Raw genomic sequence first — 14,253 nt, forward strand, 5'->3', positions numbered from 1 at the left:
TAATTATTGAATGTCGTGTCATTGGAAGACACCGTCGTGGTATCTTGTTTTGAAGTCATTGCAATAAGAAGAATATTTTATTCTACTATCCAACTCTCAGATGATTCAAGAAATGGATAAGACTTGAGAAATAATATAACCTCACCATATTTTTTTCCCCGAATTACTTTATTTCTGTTATATTTAACTTAGGATAATTATTACTAATAGGATTTATACTAAAGTACATGTTGGCCATGTTGGTTTCAATTGCGACATTACGAGATAGAAACTATGGAAATTGAAGACTAAAATAGACACCAAGATTTACGTGGAAAATCCCTAAAAATTATTAGGGTAAAAACCACGGGCAAGACCAAAAGATTCCACTATAATATTTGGAGAATTACAACCTCTATCTGTGTTTCCAAAGAGACACTCACTCTCTTAATACAGGAGAAAACCTATCTCACAAATATATATAGAAACACACTCAAAAGTATTGAATGCTATTTAGAACTAGAGAAAAGAACTGAAGATGGGATGATCAAACTGAGAATCGGACACACCTATTTATAGGTCCAAAGAACCAAGCCACTTGCTGCCACAATTGACAAGCCACCCACCGCCTCATTTATGAGGCTTAATTTTTCTCCCGACATTCTCCCACTTGGAGATTTGATTGAGAATCAAACACATCTCCACACATCCTTTCAATCTTGCCATTCCCGTTGCTTACGTTTCTGCTAGGCCACTTGAGGATCTACACCACTCAAACTTCTCTGTACTCACTGGCTTGGTCAGAAAATCAGCTATGTTATCCTTTGTATGGATCTTCAGCATGTTCACACTTCCTTCCTCTACTACTTCCCGAACAAAGTGAAATTGAACTCCAATGTGTTTAGTCCTGGAATGAAAGACTGGATTCCTTGCAATGTGCAAGACACTCTGACTGTCACAAAACAGAGGAATCTTTTTTTGTTTGTGCCCAAGCTCCTCCAATAATCTTTTAATCCATATTGCCTCCTTGCAAGCTTGAGTAGCTGCCATGTATTCTGCCTCCGTTGTAGATAACGCTATAACTGTTTGCACTTTTGAAACCCAGCTGACTGCACCTCCTGCAACTGTAAACACATAACCAGTAGTAGATTTTCTCTTATCTGGATCACCTGCGTAATCTGAATCCACATAGCCCCTGAGTGTAAAATCTGATCCTCCAAAACATAATGCAGCATCCGAGGTACCCTTAATGTATCTAAGGATCCTCTTAACCGTGCTCCAATGCTCTTGTCCAGGATTCGTCATATACCGACTGACTGCTCCCACTGCTTGTGCAATGTCTGGTCTTGTACAAATCATGGCGAACATTAAACTTCCCACTGCTGATGCATACGGTACTCGAGACATCTCCATCTTCTCTGATTTACTTCTAGGAAACATCTCAGAAGATAACTTGAAGTTAATAGGAAGAGGGGTTGAAACTGGCTTACTATCTTGCATATTGAAGCGCTGCAAGACTTTCTTCAAATAATTTTTCTGGAAAAGCTAAATCTTCCTATTGCTTCTGTCTCGGTGAACTTGCATCCCTAGAATCTTGTTTGCTGGTCCCAAGTCCTTCATATCAAATTCCCTAGCCAACTGTGCCTTCAATTCTTGGACCCGATCTTTGTTGGGGCCTGCTACCAACATGTCGTCCACGTACAACAGCAAAATAATATAATCATCATCACCAAACCTCTTGAAATACGTACAATGGTCTGCACTGAGTCTGTTGTACCCAAGGCTCATGATATAGGAATCAAATCTCTTGTACCAACACCTCGGCGCCTGTTTGAGACCGTACAGAGATTTGTTCAACCTGCAAACCAAGTTCTCTTTGCCTTTTTCTGAAAAACCTTCTGGCTGGAGCATATAGATTTCTTCTTCAAGATCGCCATGAAGAAATGCCGTTTTTACATCTAGCTGTTCTAGATGTAGGTCAAACACCGCACAAAATGTCAATACTACTCTGACTGTTGAAAGTCAAACCACTGGAGAAAATATCTCATTGAAGTCAATTCCTTCTTTCTGAGCGTACCCTTTGACAACCAATCTCGCACGATACCGCTCCACTTGGTTATTGCCATCACGCTTGATCTTATAGACCCATCTGTTACCGATAGCTTTTCTTCCTCATGGTAGTGTAACAAGATCCCAAGTTTTGTTCTTCTCCAATGCTTCCAATTCTTCCTGCATCGCTGTCATCCACAGGGATACATCCGAGCTTTGAGTAGCCTCATGAAAACTCGATGGCTCACCATCCTCTGTTAATAGACAATATGAAATGATGCTTTCAGTGACATAATCTGAAAGCCAACCTGGTGGTCTTCTCTCTCGAGTTGACTGCCTTACTTTGGAAACCTTTGACTCAACTGGTTCTTGTTCCTCATGCTCTGGTACTGCTTCACAAGAAACTTGATCTTCGTCTGTCTTATTTTCCACCTGAATGATAGTAGTTTCTGAATTCAGTGTGCATTTGTCTCCCTTCACTTTATCTTCCTCGAAGATAACATCTCTGCTGATGATAAGCTTGTGGACAGTAGGATCCCACAAGCGAAACCCCTTTACTCCATCAGCATACCCCAAGAAGATACACTTTCTGGATTTAGAATCCAACTTTGATCTTTCTTGCTCATTGTACAAAACGTACACCGGACTTCCAAATGTATGTAACCGAGAATAATCAGCTGGCTTGCCAGTCCACACCTCCATCGGAGTCTTCAAATCAATCGCCACTGAAGGAGAATGATTGATGATATAAGAAGCGGTTTTGACTGCTTCTGCCCAAAATGACTTTGGTAGACCCGCAGTACTCAACATGGCTCTTGTTCTGTCCAACAAAGTTCTGTTCATCCGTTCCGCCACTCCATTATGCTGAGGCATGTAAGTCGTTGTGAACTGTCTTTTGATGCCCTCATGCTGACAGAATGCATCAAATTCATCACTGGTATATTCTACTCTATTGTCAGTCCTCAAACACTTGATTTTCTTGTCAGGACTTCGAAAACATCTGACTTCTTTTTGATTAGATACACCCAACATCTCCTAGAGAAATCATCAATAAACGAGACAAAATATCTCGCTCCTTCTAGGGATACCACCGATGCTTGCCAAACATCAGAATGAATCAGCTCCAATATGCCTTTGCTTTTGGCAGTAGATGTGTCAAACTTCAATCTGTGTTGTTTACTGGTAACACAATGCTCACAAAAGGGTAGAGTCACTTTTGTAAGCCCCGGCAACAGCTTCCGTTCTGAGAGAATCTTCATTCCTCGTTCTGACATATGCCCAAGCTTTCTATGCCACAGCACTGTTGATTCTTCCCACGAACCAATTGATGCAACAGCTAGTTCCACCTTTTTGTGTGTTTCCCCCAACAATACATACAGATTTGCAGCAACCTTTTCAGCTTCATAACCACAAGCGCGCCTTTCACAATCTTCATGATCCCTTTTTTAATACGGGTTTTGCACCCAATATCATCCAATTGCCCCAAAGACAAAAGATTTTTTGTCAGGCCCTTCACATGTCGTACCTCCTGTATGGTGCGAATAGTACCATCAAACATTTTGATTTTAATGGTACCGACCCCAGCGATTTCCAAGGCATGATCATTTCCCATGAATACAGATCCTCCCGAGACTGGTTCATACTAGTCGAACCATTCTCTCCTTGACGTCATGTGCCACGTCTCTCCTGAATCCATAATACATGCATCACAAAATTTGTGTCTGCCTTCCGCAACTGTTGCTGCTTCCCTGAACAATATTTCACCACCGTCTGAAGTACTTGCCACATTTCCTTGAGATTCCTTATCGATGCTCTTCGTACACTCTCTCTTGAAGTGCCCTTTACCGCCACATTTAAAGCAGTAAATATTCTTCTTCTTACTTCTTGACTTGGATCTACCATATCTGTGGCTCCCACTGAAGTCACGATCCGTCAATCTTCCTCTCATCATCGGTAAAGCCTTTGCTTGCTTCGACGTTGCCAACCTATCTTCCTTGTTCCTTCGACGACTCTCTTCTCCAAGAACCACAGTTAAGACGTCGTCAAAATTTAAATTATCCGAAAGAACATTGTTGGTAACATTGATGATGAGCTGATCGTATGAATCCGGTAGACTCTGAAGTAGAAGCTCCGCACGTTCTTTTTCCTCTATTTTATGCCCCATAGAGGTGAGATGGGAAAATAGAGTACTCAGTGTGTTGATATGGTCGGTCATCGATGAGGATTCCGCCATCCGAAGAGTATAAAGTTTTCTCTTTAGGAAAATTTTGTTGTGTAGTGACTTGGCCTCGTACAATTTTGTCAGAGTATCCCAAATAACTTTTGCGCTTTTTATTTCAGAGATACTTGACAAAACTTCATCCGCTATAGCCAAGTGCAAATTGGCAACAACATTGTGATTCATCTCGTTCCACTTTTGATCGTCCGTGACATCCGTCGGTCTATCTCCAATAGCTGCCAAGCAACGTTCCTTTGTTAGAATTGCTTGCACCTTCAATTTCCACAGCAAAAAATTGCTTCCATTGAACTTTTCTTTCTCGTATTTTTCCGTCATCTTGACTACAAGAATCCTGCCTTATAAAATTTTCAAAAAATCTTTTCTGATGTGAAAGATCAGTCACAGCTGCAACCATAGAGCATACTCAGAATTTTAAGAAATTTTATGCCAAGGCTTTGATACCACTTGTTGGTTTCAGGTGCGGCATTACGAGATAGAAACTATGGAAATTGAAGAGTAAAATAAACACCAAGATTTACGTGAAAAACCCCTAAAAATTATTAGGGTAAAAACCACGGGCAAGACCAAAAGATTTCACTATAATATTTGGAGAATTACAAGCTCTCTCTGTGTTTCTAAAGAGACACTCACTCTCTTAATACATGAGAAAACCTATCTCACAAATATATATATAGAAACACACTCAAAAGTATTGAATGCTATTTAGAACGAGAGAAAAGAACTGAAGATGGGATGATCAAACTGAGAATCGGACACACCTATTTATAGGTCCAAAGTGTGAGAATAAAAATTCTATCAGATTTACGTACACTTATAATGCATAATTGCATAACCAAACCACTTGCTGCCACAATTGACAAGCCACCCACCGCCTCATTTATGAGGCTTAACTTTTCTCCCGACAGGCCACCATTTAATTTGGGATTAATTTTGGGCTTTCCATTCCTATATACGAATTTGCAATTTAGTATGCCACTATATAAATTTATTGGGCTCAGACAATCATTATATATAAGAGTTATAAAAATATATATGAAACTTATATAGAGAAGAATTACGGTCTTTGTCATGTTTCTAACAAGACTATATTTGCATAACTAAAAGCAATGAAGGCCTTCAAATTATAAATTCTAATATACCTTCGTACAAATGCATCATGGTTGTCATTTGATTATCTGAAATCTAAAATCAAAAAAATATTGTTATAACCGATGAAACCTCCCTAGGGATATAAACGAACAAATTGTTCGCGAGTTATTTAAAAATTGACTAGATAAAAAAAAATTGTTCGATCGAGTTTGTTTGTTAAGCATATCGAGCTTGAACTAGATCTCTAGCTCAGTAGCTCGACAATTTTATTTAACTGAGCAAGATCAGCTTAAGCATATTCGGCTTGTGAACTCGAGAACATGTTCGTTAATAAGCTCGTGAGCTCGAGCTCGAGTTTCAGTTGTTACTTAGGACGTTTTTGTCTTCGTTATTTATGAAAATTTTTATTATTTTCTGTTTGATTTTAGAATTAATTTATAGAGATGCATTATTTTGTATGTTCTAGCTCTATTCTATCTTTAACGAGCTCCTTTAATGAGCTGAACCGAATCAGGCTCATTAAATATGATAAACGAGATATTAATGAACATAGCTCGAGCTATTTGCGAGAAGCTTAATAATTAGACATGTCAATTTGGGCCGGCCCGCCCCAACCCGCCCTGACCCGCCATCAGGCGAGGCGGGGCGGGCCAGCCCGAATTGATGGCGGGTTGGAAATATCACAGCCCAACCCAATCCGTCATGGGTTGTGGGTTGGGCGGGCCAACCCGCCAAAAAATAAAAAAAATTCAAAAAAAAATAAATTAAAAAAATCATACATAAACAATTATAAATGATATACATATTTAAAAACTCATTCAAAATAAATAAATCATTATAAATAATATAATTTTTTAAAATTAATCAATTAAACATAAATTATAATAAAATATATAAGTTATTTAGAACTTATAATCATATATAAAACATTTCAAACAATACAAATTGTTCAAAACTTATCAATCATACATAAAATATTTAAAATATTAATTATAATATAAATTTAAAAAAAATAAAAAATTGGCGAGCCGACCCGCCCCAACCCGCCTTGGCCCGCGGCCTAACGGCCAGCCCGTTTCGGCCCGCCCCTAAACGGGCTGTCAATTTTTCAATCTAACCCGCCATTTTTTAATGGCGAGGCGGGTTGGCCCGACGGACTCAACCCGAATTGACATCTCTATTAGTAATTCCAAAACAGGCCGAGCTCGAACATCATGAAAAAAACTCAAACCGATCTTAAAATTTTATATATATCGAACGAGCTAAGCTTGAGCTTGATATTGTTCAACTCGGCTAGCTCAGCTTAGCTCGATTGATATACATCCCTAATCCCACCCAAAAAATCCAACTCATATGTTGGTAGATTTTGCTTTTACGGATAATATTTTCTAGTGATGCATGTTACTTGATTAAACATTTATATTTATTTTCTAAACTATATTATAAATTTGTAAGTTTTGAATATAATTTTAGTTTTTATTGACCGTATTCATTTAAAGAAATTTTTTTGTCACACTTCCTATTATTTTGTTTATTTAAAAATAATAATAAATAATAAACCATTAATATAAAATTAAATAGGAGTGTTTGTCATTGTTTTCAAAAAAGTGCTTACGAGAACAACTCATAAATTTTTTTTTAAAACAATCTCAACTTACCTGATACAAGTGGATGAGACAAAATGAGTTGATACAAATTGGTGAGACAAAATGAGTTGTTTGTTGTTCGTTTTTTTTGTTCTGTTTTTTATTTTATTTTTATTTTTATTTTTATGTCAACTCGATCTGAATCATCTAAGCCCAAAACTCACTTCTCGGGCCCGTCTATGGTCTATATTCATACATGAAGGGTCGTTAATAAAAAAAAAACAGATATCAATTTTTTTTCAATCTTTTACATTCAAAATTTATCACATAGTTTTGAGGTCATATCCATATGGTCTCGACTTCAAATCTTACTTGTGTAGATAATAATTTTATTAGATAAAAAAATTCCACCACCTCTACTGTATCAGAATTTTTTTTAAAAAAGAATCATGTTACTCGTATTTTTTTAATTTTTATATTTCACAAAAATTATTTTCTAGAATGACCCATCAAAAATAAAGAAAGCTTATAGGGATCCTCATGAATTTCTCCTAATCCACACCAATGAAGTGAAAATATACTAAATCCTACCGATAAGATTTGTTTTTTTTTTTTTAGAATAATAGCACTTTTTTTTTTGGAGTACAAATACAAATATTGATCCAAATTACAATCATATAAAGTATCTTCTCGCACTATAGACAATACTTGAGCGTTGACTCGATACGTGCTTATCTCGAGTAGAATAATTACAAAAAAAAAAACTTCTAAATCTATCTAAATAAATTAGGAAAACTATCTACAGTCAGCTGAAATCGAACCTGAAACCAAAAGATCTCAGATCCTCAACCTTAGTCATTGGGCTAAGACCTCAAGGGCTACCGATAAGATTTGTTATTTGTCCACTTATGAAATTTTAATTAAACAATTACAAAAATTTAAATCTAGGAAAAGTACATTTTTTAGGTATTATTTGGTACATTAATGATATAGACTCGAATGGATGATATATAGTTAGCTCACTAAGGTAGTGTTTGAGAAAACTTTAAGAAAACACTTTTCAGTTTTTTCTTAATAAAATTTTGAAATTTTATTAAGGAAAAACTGAAAAATATTTTCTAGAAGCTTTTTCAAACACCATCTAAATGTCATCTAAATGTAGTCGGAGACTAATCCTTATCTGTCGGTTTGAAAAGTATTTTGTTCAATCAGCCCAAATAATGATTTGTAATGATTTTTATATTCATGAAGGCATTTATGCTCTCCTTTTTTCTTTTTCTTTTTTTTTTTCTTTTTTCTTTACTAAAAATATTAGATATGTTGGAATGGAGATAATACCTATTTTTGGGGAACTTTTGGTCTTGTCACTGTTAATGTGTTTTCATACATTGGAAATGAGATACTGGCATAAATAGTATCATCACACTACATTCAATAATTTAATGTTTGTTTGGTTAGGTAAGTTTTATACTTCTTTCATCTCAATTATATAAATGACTTTTCTTCTTTTATTTTTCCCAAACATATAGGCATATACCTAGTAATATTTTTTTATACTCCTTTACTAATATATCCCTATAATTAACTATCCTTGAAAATTATACAATCACTTTTTTAATATATTAAATAGGGATAAAATAAAAAATTTGTACAAAATTTGTTTTCTCAATGATTTTTCTTAATCTGCATAAAAAACATAAAACTATATAATCAAAATGAATGGAGTATATTTTTACGAATGTCACATGTTCAAATCAATTTTAGACAATTGTTATGCTAACATCGTCAAAAGAGAAAAATTACATTATGTAAATAATTTCCACTCAATGCTGGTCAAAATTTGATTCTAAATGTGCAAGAAAAGAACCAATTGGAAATCCTTAAAAAAAATTTCCAAGGAAATCTTGATGAGAGATTTCAAAAAGAATGATATCCTGGATGACTTAGCTTATTTAATAATGTAAGGAAATAAATGCTTCAACATGTCTATCTTAAAAATCGTGTAAGAGTTGGTGTTGTTTAAGGTTTTGGCAACACCAAAGAAAACATGCAGCAAAAATAATAAAACACAAATAAATAAATAAAACAAATAAAATTCATAGATAATTATACACAAGTAATTATTATTGTGCGGTGCCTCAAGGTAAAATAATCACTAGAAAAATGCAGATCGATTTAAAAAAATACTAGTGATTTTCACGAAAATCTAATTTTCTTACCACGTTGAGAAAACAAATTTCATCCTAAAATATACAGAATAATAAAAACAATCAGATGCAAATTCCATATGTCAAAACTGGAGCAACATAAAACAATCTTCAAATAACACTTTGCACACAGTTTTGTATTCAATGTCTCTGTTACGCCGCGAAAGCAGGGTTGGTTGACACCAGCGTTGTTCTCATACATCAATTCGAAAACAACAAGCCTCGGTTTTCAGAAACTCAAATACTAGTCTATTCATCCATAAAAATAAAATCCATTGTCATTCCTAAACTAAATTTATACTGTCTTTACAATGCATAAACAAATATCATGATTCGATTCCAGAACTGAACAATAATGGAGTCTTAACGCAGTGGACATAAAAATAAATATAATCAGTCTTCTTCACTATCCCCAAAACTGAAATTGCTCATTATTTTCTAGTGTTTCGTCGGTATTATCTTAGATGGTTTTAGGTGGGTGGGTGATATGAGTATTACTCAGTAAATGACAGAATCATCCCAGCTTTTAAAATAATTTTAGAAAGTGAACTCATATACATATATATATTAAAACATAACGGAGCATAACAAAACAGAAATTCGGTAATCAGCAGTAATAAATAATCGGTGTTATGATGCACTAACTGACTTATAAACTTTGTGGCTAATTAATATCAGTCCCCTATGTTACTCTTAGAGCTAAAGAGTGAGGCCAATAATCAGTAATCAGTAGTCAGAGTTCGGTAGTGTTCAGAATATATATATTCCTACCACTAGTTCACAAGTTAAGTGCATTCAAAAAATCAGCAATCAAAGTCTATTTTCGAAAATCAAGATTTGAACACAATATCATGCTGGAATTAATTTTAAAGCATATAATCAGTTTTAAATCGGAAAGCCACTTACAGCATGTTTGCTAAACAAATTTTCGGTTTTTCTTGCTCAGAAATTCTGCACTTGCTACAAACAGATCACTCAGGTGGTCGCTCAACTGATCGTTCAACTGAATACTTGACATACTACTTCTTTCTCGATTTATGTTGTGTTTTTTCTTAGAGTTCGTATAACCCTTAATAAGATATCTGAGTGATATTTATAGGCACAAATTTGGCTGTTAAACGCCCATGAATTCCATTTATTTGCCTTGGTTACAATTCTGTATTAGTTGGTGTCTTCGACTGGATTTGACTAACTGAACTGGAATAACTCACCAAATTGGATCGCTCAACTGGTTCGAGCTCAACTGATGGATCAGTTTTCATAGATCAACTGGACTAGTTCTACTCGTCAACCAATTGGTCGGTTTCATTCAGTTCTACTGGTTCAGTTCAGTTTCCATTTTTGCTCAACTTGGTCAGTTCCAGTTTAGTCTCCCTATCTTCTCAACTAATTCAGTTTCAGTTCTAGTTTTCTCAATTCCAGTTTCCTCCACTGGTCCAGTTTTCTTTAGTTCAAATGACCAGTTCTCTTCCCACTATTTAGTTCCTTCGATACTTAACTGCTTATGTACACTGGACTGTCGACTTTTCCATTCAACTGGTCATGAATGTTACTCGACTTCTCTTGTTCTTGTGAGCTAAATTTTCGGGATCTTGCATCCCTCCCTCCTTATAAATATGTCATCCTCGAAACTTGATGCTTCCTGTAATCTGAAGAGATAAGGAGATCACTCCGATATATCCTATTCTAGTTCCCATGTAGTTTCACGTTGTTTCTGACTGTACCACTGGACTTTGACATAAGGTATAGTTCTTCATCTTAAAACTTGTTTCTTGGTGTCCACGACCAGAATATGATTTCTTCATCTTTCAATTCTTCGTTAAAGTTACCTTCGAACATATGTGGTTCAGTTCATAGAATTTGGCTCAAAACTCTATATGATAGTGTGTTTGTGAGTCTACACATGATTACCCATATTCCATCATGATTAATCTTTAATTTGGAAAAACTACAATAAGGTTCATGAAAATATTCCCCTTTTCCATATCAGGGGTACTGACTATCGAATAATTTCTCTGATATTATTTAAACCCAAAAAGTATTTTGATAAATTTAATCTTTATAAAAATTTCTCATTATTGGCATAGCTCTGCTAATTGAGCCCGAATCACTTAATTATCTTACTTGGTTCTATGAAGTTTACTAAAAACACCATCCTCTCAGGATGTTTCTTTTAGACGAACTTTTCTCAAGTCATCCCATGAAGATTACCTAGCCAAATTCCTTTTAGATGGATCACTAGTAGTTGATTCTTTTTTCAATATCTCATGAACCGTTTATTTTCTATAGTTGGATAGTCCAAATCTAAATCACTTAAGTTTCTCTTGAATATGATCAACATTGATTGGTTTAACCCTTAGCTAAACACATATGATATTGCAGGACAAATCTATAATTTAATATTTTATTCTCCTAAGATAAATCTTAGTCCGTCGCATTTCAGACATGTTCACTTCTATTGGCTCGTCTTTCTCTGTGTACTTAGCTCTAATTGGTGCTTGGTTGTAGCTAACTTGATTGTATTTACCCATATGTTCCTATCCCTATCTCTTATTTCAGTCAATCCTTTTGCCTTGGTAGATTATTTTCCTCCTAACTGGTCTATTTCCCCAGATGGTCCATCTTAACTAGGGCCGCTTTACAACTGAAGTTCTTGAAAATTTGGGGTTCATTGTCAGCACTAGTTAGATCAGATTGTACTAGGTGTAATTCGTCTCGAAAATAATTTTCTTTCGATATAATACACTATGCAAAATTCCTCTTGGATAAAAAAGTTATGGTCGTTTGAAGTGTTGTTCAGAGCACCTCAACTTCTATGGTTATCTTAGCCAATTGAACTCCTAAATTGATCCCCTTTGGTTCCAAACTGATTAATTCAGTCTAGCTAATCTCGAGTGATAACCCCTCAACTGATACTTCCTCGGCTGATATACCCAACTGTTCTACATTAGTTTAGTTGATCTGTACCCAACTGATTTACCCAACTGGTCTATATCAGTTTAGTTGCTACTCAACTAGTTATCCCCAACTGGCACTACTCAACTGAAATGTATTCAATTGATTTAAATATGCTTAACTGGCACTCAACTGATTGGTACAAAATTGATCTTACTCAACTGGTCTCTCCTCAGCTGATATATAACCAACTGATCTCTACCAGCTCGATTGGTCCAATTAATCTCTTCACAACTGACTTTTAACTATCTGATATTTTTCACAACTGATATGAACACTCAATCGAATAGGTTCAATAAAGCTATCTAATACTCTTCCCAAGTGATATCAGCCAAACTAATTTCTATCTACTTAACTGACACTTCAGCTAGTTTATTTTAAATTAACATCTACTCAATTGATGTGGAGACCCGGATTGCTAATCTTATCTTGGGGCAATTATACATAAACATCTTATAACACAATCTAGTTCAAGTAATTAAAACCAGATTTTTTTTATTCCACGACTCGCGCGCGCTCGTGAGGGGCATCTCGCCCGCGCGCGAGCAAAACTTCCCGCGGCTAACCATTGTCTCGCGCGCGCGCAATAGCACCTCGCCCGCGCGCAAGGCAATGTTCCAGCGAATTTCGCTGGTGGCCGGCGCTCACGCGAGAAGACCTCTCGCCCGCACGCAGGTCAACAAACCAGCGATTTTTGGTTGAAATCCTCTGATTCTTGTATTGTGTACTAAACCATAAAATATCAATCATGCATAGCTCATATCATCTTGGTACACTACAAATTCAAACATGTATAAAATCATACATAAACATTGTGGTCTAGAATATACAAAATGTACCAATCTAAAAATGTGACGAATATCAAACATATAAACCAAAATCTAGTGTTCTAACTTGTTCGATACATGATCTAGTACATCAACTGCTAAAACCCGAATCACCACATGCTATTACTCTCTCTCGAGCTATTCTTGTCGCTTCTGACCAGCTCCTGCCCCACCTATTGCCATGCACACATACAAAACAAAGTAATAGTCGGATAACTCCGGTAAGAATAAATTCCAGTATAAATAACAAAACATGCAATATAATAAACATGAATGCAATGCATGTTTCAATGGCAGGCTATCAAATCTGATATCAAACAAATATTGGTTCTTGGGATCCCGAGGAAATAAAATTTCAAAAGAACACCAACTTACCCATTCGAGGTGAAGTCAAGTATTTTATTTTCTCTGACTTTGGTATAACTATAGTGAGTCTTCTGGCTCTGGAAGTAACTCTACATTCCTTGCCACTCAACTACAGCTTTCCAAACGTCATATGCACTCTAGGCCTTTCAGCCCTCTATGCTTTTTAGGCTGGAGTTCAAGATGCATGCAACATAATCTGTATGCATTAAATGTTATAAAACACCTGAAAACTTAATCAAATAAACAAGCAAAGCAACAAAAAACATATAATCACATAAAGCACATAATCAAACAAGTATGTGATTGACAAGGGAATACTCGAAACAATAGCTATTTCGAGTGTTCTATCCCATCTGGATTAGCTGTCATTTATACCTTTCAATGTCGAGTCTGAAAATGCTTCAAATCTGAAAACATAACATGATAAACATATATCAACATCTGCTCAAGTCATGACTATTCGGTCGATGCAAATAAACTTCAAACCTTCTACTTCTTTCTCGGTTCGAATCGAAGATCTCGAATTCGGCAAACTTCGATATAAAGCTAAAATAACATGTAAAATAGCTAACAAAATCAGAATGACATTCAAACCATACTTCTTTCAAGTAACAAGATCAAAGTCTTGACATTTTGCGAATCTGCGGCGTAACGGCTACAAATCGACAACCGAAACGATATCCAAATCAATCCAACAATCAATTCCCAACATAATCTCTATCATATCAGATCAATAACATAAAAATCAATAGCATTCAGACATGGTAGTGTTCGAATTATTCTTTCTAAAATCATATAAATCCTGAACAACAGTCTTTTCCCGAACCATCTGCGAATACGTAATCGGTACTAGCTCAAGCACATATATAATCAAAAATAAGAACATCCCATCTTCAACATAAAAATAAAGTAGAAAATAACTCAATAAAAGTTGTACCAAAACAAAGATCTCGGAG

The sequence above is a fragment of the Henckelia pumila genome, chromosome 2, assembly GCF_033568475.1.
Source record: "Henckelia pumila isolate YLH828 chromosome 2, ASM3356847v2, whole genome shotgun sequence".
Classification (NCBI taxonomy): domain Eukaryota; kingdom Viridiplantae; phylum Streptophyta; class Magnoliopsida; order Lamiales; family Gesneriaceae; genus Henckelia; species Henckelia pumila.